Below are 7,855 nucleotides of genomic sequence, written 5' to 3'. Positions count from 1 at the left end.
AATTTAATCCCGTGTAAATCAGCCACATCTAATTCTCACAGTGCCGACTCATCCCATGTGACATAATGGCCATTTCTCCTTCTATTTCATATTCTTTGGAGTAAGCTGGAGTCTACAGAGGGTTGTTTAGGAAGATTTACTTTTCTTTTTCCAGGGGCAAAAACTAGAAATTAGAAACAAGAAACATAAAATTGGACCAGTGTGCCAGTGTGCCTCATTAGATCTCCTATGGGAGTGTGCACTCTGCAAGATACAGGGTTTAAAACTTTCCATTTTCATTTACAACTTGGTCACATTCATTTGTTTATCTTTCTAATAACTGTTTAATGAATCCAGAAGTAAAGAATAATTTCAACATTTTTGTTATAATAAAGCACAAACTGATTTTCTCTGTATCATAAATACTTAATCTGTACAGTTATGTCAGATATACGTTTATAAAAAGTTTTAAAAATTAACATTGAACGTATTTTATGCAGTTTTGTCATATTAAATGCTTTTCATTGCCCATGTGTGAACAGTTTGTAATGTAACTTAAAAATGAGAACCGGGTAGTTTTTAGGTTACTGGCCAAGTAGTATTACCGAGGATCGATTCACACGAAATCATCTGGGCTAAATCGGAGACAAGTTACTGAGGATAGCGCTGACATGACGTTCATGCTCACATGTCAGAGGATTCGCTGCTGCAAGAATGGAACGAAACCTGTGGCTTAAAACCTTCAGCTCATTGTTTCAAATAATATTACAGTGAAATATCATAAAAATCTGTTATATATGCAAAATAACATATTTTTTCTTTTTTACCCTTGCTCATAATTGTGAGCATTCTAAAGTGATCTTAAAGTAAAACAAACATGGTGTCTTACCTGAATGAAAGACAGACCTGAATCTTAGATCCTCATTGTGAAAGTTCACCGTCATTCACAGATCTTCTTTTACCCACAATCGGTTTAGCACTTTGGACTGTGGGAGAAAGCTGGACCTTCGCCCTATCTCTTGCCTTTTTCTTCTTTGTATAATTCATAGCTTCATTAGCTCTAGTATACGTAATAAAGCGCTTTGAGCTCACACCGCACCTTTTTCTGCGCTCGTTTTCCAGTTTAGCAGTGTATTCTTGTGCTTTTCCGGCTACTTTCTTTTGCCTATTTTGGGAATAACAATCATTGTCTCAGCACGAGGATGCAAAATCATAGCATACATATAAGGACTCAGAGTGAACTTGAGGGGACCTGAGGGTGACGCCGCAGCATGGACATGACGTCGGCCGTTTACACAGGTTACGTCCAGTGTTGGGTGTAACGTATTAGGAATATTCAGTTACATTACGTGACATTATTTTTATTTGTATTGCACAAAAGAATGAGAGCTCGATGGCAAAGTGGAAACTCCATCGAGGAAAGAAACAACAGCATTATGCTGCTAGCACACCTGCACAGACAGGAAGCTAATGCTAAGCTAGCCGAGAACCCAGAGTTCTGAACTTCAACAGGCAACAAACAGATGAGCAGCCAGGATTCACTGCACAAATCTAAACCAGCAATTTGTCACCTGATGTGTAACAGCACCCCCCTGTTACATAATCATGAAAACACAGACTGCCGGAATGTCTTGTATTCCGGCAGTCTGTGGAGAAGTGCTTCGTCACAATCGGACGGATGGCGTGAAGAACACTATGTTGGCGACTATCCAGGTAAACAGGTAAAGCTTCACAGTTATCAGTGGCTGCAGAACTCGCAGCAATTAAATTAAACACAGCAGCCCCTCTGACTCTAACAAGATAGCACGTCATAAGATAAGATAACTCTTTATTGTCATTGCACAGTCATACATAGTACAGTAGTACAATGAAATTGGAAAAACTGTCCTACGTCGGCACTACATATAACACAACACGACACGATATGACACATCACAACGTAACAAACAACACAACACAGTATATTAACTTAGTATAAAAAAGAAGAATAAGTGTATGAAGTGTATGAATTTAACATGTGGTTGTGACATGCTTCAAGAGTCTGGAGCTCATGTTATGCAAATGCATTTGCTTAATAAAGAAGAGTCCATTTGTGAGCAGTTTTGCGTGTCCTTAGAGGTCGAGTTAGATGAGCCACAGAAGCAGTGATCTCACAAACTGAGTTGAGTCACTGAGGGGGACAAGAATATTATTTCCTTATTAGCAGAGTTTTTTTCCATCCTTAAGCTCAAATTCTTCTGCTTCTCTGTCTGTGGTGACCCCTTGCAACAAGGGAGCAGCCAAAAGTAGCTCTAAATTCCATTTGCTGTTAATAATCTGTGATTGGAGTACTTAGACGAGACCCTCCTGAGACCCTATCTTTGATTCTGCCTGCTAATTGTAAAGCAGACATTTGGAGCGAGGTGCTCGGGGAGACGCCTGACTGAAAAATGAACTCCCAGGGCTGTGGAAGGCTGAGAGGGAGAAGACGGGTGAAAAAGTGAAGATGAAGCTCAGACTTGGGGAGGATTGTTTCTGTGCTGATTGAGCAACAAAGAGTGTCAACAATAAAGACTATAGGAGGAGGAGGAGGAGTGTGCAGTTTTTCTTCATTAAACATTAACTGATTAATTTCTTCCTTACTCACTCACTATAGCCAGATACAAATTACACTTTCCTTCCCCCTCCTCTTTTTTCCCCTTCCACTCTCTGCCTTCATAATCCCCTTTGTTTAACTTCTGATGCACAAAGAATACAAGAGGAGAAACTGAAGGAAAAAGACAGAAATATTCTGACCCAGTCACAATAAAAGTTTCTACCTGAGGATGTGAAACAAACACAAAGACACCTGAATCAGCAGGTTTGCTTAATGAAACTCGGGCAGGTTGAATAACAACAGGGAGAGAGGAGGCGCCTGAGTGAAGCAGAGTCAAAAACTGCTGCTTCATGCTCTGAGACAAATCTCCTGAGAGACACCAAAACATTTAGTCATCCTGTTCATCACGTACAGCAGTTTTCTTGGACATATTTTGTGTTAGTACTCCTAACACCTACAAGGTTTGTACATAAGGCTGCCATGCATGATTATCTACAGATGTTTTTTAACAAAAAAGTCCACCTTACACATCAGCAGGTGAAGACGATACATAAAGCCAGCTAAAATTCAGGGATAGTGGTCTATACACATAGGAAGCATAAACTCTTGTGAACGTATTTCAAATGAAAGCAACAACGGGTGCACTGTTGTTCTTTTTTCCCTTTGTTTTTCTTTTTAAAAAAGAGCAACAGGCATAGGTCCTTTTTCTCAGTGTCCTGGTAACATGAGACAGTGCATGCAGCCTATGCACAGGTAGGGTGGTCCAACTATACCTGCTGTTGCAGCGTTTGCTGTACCAGGAGACAGGGTGGGCAGAGCCTTAAAAGGGCATCAACCCAGCAGTTGGGCCAGAATCTGCTCCTTTTTGTGAGGAGGAACCAGAGGAGCACAGCCAAAGCTACTCATGTGCATGTTTCTGACCAGTCTGTCACTGCCAGCCTCCATGAGGGAGTGCCATGGAACTTATTTCCGATTTGGCTGGTTTTATATGGACTCGTTCTGACTGTGCAAGAAAGAAAAAGATCCTTTGATGCGTTGAGGAAAAACTGATCTATGGGCTTTAAATAGTGTTAAATACAGTGAAGCATGGTGAAGGCAGCATCGTGCTTTTGGTTGCTTTTGTTATATAGACAGAAGTGAGTGAAGGGCAAACAGAGACAACTACATATGAAAGCCTCCAGAGTGCAGAGATGCTTTTTGGTATTTTTAATATTGAAAAGTATAAAAACAGCATTACTGTTCACAAATTAGTTGAAATAATTTTGTTCAGAACCTTAGAAATTCAGATTAGACTTTTTAAGTTTGAATTAAATGATAGCATGCTGAAAGCAAAGAAATAACTGAAACAATATGTTCAACAAAAAATCCTTTAAAAACTAGGTTGGGATGATATCTGTACACGTGGACAATTTGAAGTAGCTTTGTTTCAATTCAGTTCAATACAATACAGAAAATTGTTAGTGTGGGAAAACAGCTGACTGTGACAGAAAGATGGCGCCTTTGCTCGGCTTGACTTCCACCTGCCTGCGTTGTATTGTATTTTATGCTATTGTATCAGTCCTGACGTTTAATATATGGAGCTATGCTGCTGTGATTTATGACCGTTCTTCCTTGCTCCACATCGAAGAATCTATGGAACGTCTTTATGATGATTGGGACAGTTATAGGAGATCTTTCCCCCCACCATTTGTGTGCTCTTCCACCTCACCGGATTACTTCTTGCTACCTACGAAACGTGCCCTTGGCAATTCCAAGAAGAAATCAAGGAAAAGAGGCTGTAGAGCCGGCATCCAGGTACATATTAGACGAGCCTACAGATCGGAGATTTCCCGACTCGTCTGGAGGCGTCCTCGATTTCTGCTGCCAGTTACGCTTCCAGATTTGGTTGGAAACACGTACTCACAGCCACTACAGCCTGGATCCTGCTCGTCTGATGCTCTGGATTTTGTCGATTACCTCTCTACCGCTGTGTCCTCGCAGCCTGCATCGCACAACCGGTGGTTGGTCCCACCGGTTCCATGGCGCTGCTGGAGACCACGCGTTCAGACATGGTGTTTGCTGTCAGTTCCACTCCGACAAGCTGGTGTGAAACCGGCGATGCCAGCTTTTAGTCAGATTGCACTCTTGAACGCTGGCTCCAGCGCAAACAAATCCTTCTCTCTGAATGAGCTCTTCACAGGAAAAAAAACCTGGATTTTCTGTTTTTCACTGAAACATAGCAGAGGGATGGCGAGTTCATTAACCTAAACAAACTGCGTCCCGCAGGCTGGCCCTGCTACTGAGTTCTTAAAGGATTTTATGGACTTCTTATCTTCTATTATCAAGCTGGAGAAAGTTTTTTTAACATTCATATTGATGATACCTCATCTAACTCTGCAGCTGAACTTTTATCTATATCTGATTCTTTTAACTTTGTCCAACACGTCTCTGGTCCAATCCATTTAAAAGGCCATACCTTGGACCTTGTCTTTTCCTTGGGCCTCAACATTGGCAATGTGTTTGTTGAGGATGTACATTTGAGTGATCATAATTGTGTCTTTTTTTTAACTCAATTTTAGCTCTAGTTGTGAACCTTTTTAATGTTTCTCTTCAGCCTGAGGTGTTCCCCAGCTTTTTTTAAACATGCCATTGTGGAACCAAGGCTCAGAAAACCCAACCTGGATCCAACACTACTTGAACATTTTAGACCTTTAGATCTCCAAACTCCCATTTATGTCAAAACTATTTGAGAAGGCAGTTGCTGTCCACCTTACGGCATACTTGGAGAAACACAACATCTATGACCGTTTTTAATCTGGGTTCCGTAAATTCCACTGCATTCCACTGAGACATCACTACTGAAAGTCACTAATGATATTATGATGTCAGCAGACTCCAGAGAATGCACAGTCATAGTCTTGTTAGACCTTACCTCAGCCTTTGTTACAGTCAATCATACCATCCTGATAAACAGACGGAGAGACCTGGTTGGGATGTCTGGCTCTGTTCTAGACTAGTTTTCATCTTATATATCTGAAAGGAGTTTTAGTGTGTCTGCAAACCAGATCATGTCAGAATTTACAGAGTTGCTGTGTGGAGTTCCTCAGGGCTCAGTGCTGGGACCTATTCTGTTTTTAATATACATTCTTCCTTTAAGCCAGCTAATACAGCAGTTACCTGAAGTATCTTATCATCTTTTTTGCTGACGATATTCAGCTATATTAAATGGTTGAACAATAATTGCTTACAGCTAAACCCGGCCAAAACAGAAACTTTGATTATTGCACCAGGCAGTGCAATACCCGATATTAAACGGTGACTGGGCGATTTAGGTTCCTCACAAAAACATAACCTTAGAAACCTGGGTGTTATTTTTGATGAAGCTTTTTCTTTGGAGGGACATTTAAATCAGATAGTAAGAAAAACTTAAATCCATCGTGTCAACAAAGGAACTCCAGATGATAATACACGGTTTTGTCTCTACAAGACTCAACTACTGTAACAGCCTGTTTACTTGTCTAAACAAGAAAGGGCTAGCTTGTCTGCAGGTTGTTCAAAACTCTGCAGCGAGGCTACTGACCCGCTTGAACAAGGGAGCCCATATGACCCCTGTTTTAAAGTCGCTGCACTGGCTACCAATCAGATTTAGGTTCCATTTTAAAATGTTAGTTTAGTTAGTTTGAACTTTTAGAGCATTACAGGGACAGGCCCCCCTTATATTGCCGATTTGATTCGTACACATACCTCTTCTCGTAACCTGAGGTCATCAAACCAAAACCTTTTAGCGGTCCCCCACACTCGTTTCAGAACTTGAGGGGGCCGATCTTTCCAAGCTGTTGCACCCAGACTGTGAAATGCTCTTCTTCTCTTTCTACGGTGTCTGGACTCGGTGGAGACCTTCAAAAAGCAGCTAAAGACAGTTTTATTTCAAAAAGCTTTTCATTAGACAAGGGTTTTTAGGATGTATTTATGACTGTATTGTGTTTTTACCCTGTAAAGCACAAACTCACTGAATACACTGTGACTCTGTATCACTAAAAATAACAACGAAGGAACATTTTGAACAGCAAAACCATTCAAACAAGGTAACAAAGAAAAAAGATTTCAATACAGGTTGCACTGAACAGCTGATTATAGAATCATATTCTTCCTGCTTCTTTAAGCATTTCTATGACCTTTTGTCCTCATTTCCTAAAAAGTTGAAGTTCTGACATTGCATAGGGGGGCCTGAGAACTCGGAAAGCTCCAACACAACTATTAAATCAACCATATGGCTGGATTACAGGTGAGAATCAATACTGAATTGGAAATAAAAACCTTTCACATAAGTGAAAAAAAGGAAATATAGTGCTTTTAATGGGTTCCCCTTTTAAGTTTCCATGCTACAAAGACTGAATCAAGTACAAAGTTTCTCGAGCGATGAAGGTTCAGGGTTCAGAAAAGTGCTGAAGAGAAATAGGAGCTGCAGAAGAGCAAATCAGCAAGCCTTTAGAGGAAAACAAGGATCCAAAGGCAGTGAAACTGAAAAGACAGAAACTACTGTTCATCTGTTTTTTGTCACGGTTCAAGCAGCACTGGCATTTCTTCTACATGATCTAAAACCAAGTAGGCATGCCAAAAACATAAAAAAACATCTGTAAGAGTCTTATTTCTGACATTTGTGCTTCAGATATCATTGACCAGTACCATGAATATGCAGGTAAATATCCCTTTCAGGAAGCAAAAGATGTGTGGGATTTGCCAAAATCCAATTTCAAAACTTTTTCCTGTGGTCTGCTGATGTTTTAGTTAACAGCTCAGGCAATGGCTACCAGACAGAAAAGGAGGTTTGAACAGCACGGTCACACCAGCGTCACTAACGTCTGACGCAAACTCAAGTCATTTTGTTCTATAAGAAGCTCAAAATATGACAGAAACTGCTCACTTCAGAAAAAGAGGTTCGTGGGTTACTCCTCATGGGCTTTCAAGGGGTAAAAACAACCATCTTGATGGAAGTCGGTATACATTAGTTTGTCAGACTAGTGCGACTATTCCTTGAAAAAACACAGAACACTCAGATGCTGAGTCATACCAGCTCAGCAAAGATCTTTTACATCCTTTTAAGCCTCAGGGTGCCAAATATGAGCACCCAAACATTTTTTTAAGGATACACTGCACATCATGCTGAGATATGCCAGGTTTTTGGCTAATAGCTCTTTGGGAATCGCCTTGTTGGTGCAAAAATTAAATTTTATGTCTGCCAAACTGGGTTATCTTTGGAATTTCTCAAGATTCAACTACAGAAATTGGAACAAACGATGTGTTTTTGTGATAAGCTGCTAG

This window comes from Aulonocara sp. 'chitande type north' Nkhata Bay, linkage group LG3 (assembly GCF_057382095.1).
Source record: "Aulonocara sp. 'chitande type north' Nkhata Bay isolate Kocher_YH1m ecotype deep benthic linkage group LG3, A_spYH_male_GT1.1, whole genome shotgun sequence".
Classification (NCBI taxonomy): domain Eukaryota; kingdom Metazoa; phylum Chordata; class Actinopteri; order Cichliformes; family Cichlidae; genus Aulonocara; species Aulonocara sp. 'chitande type north' Nkhata Bay.
This window is presented reverse-complemented; position numbering follows the sequence as displayed.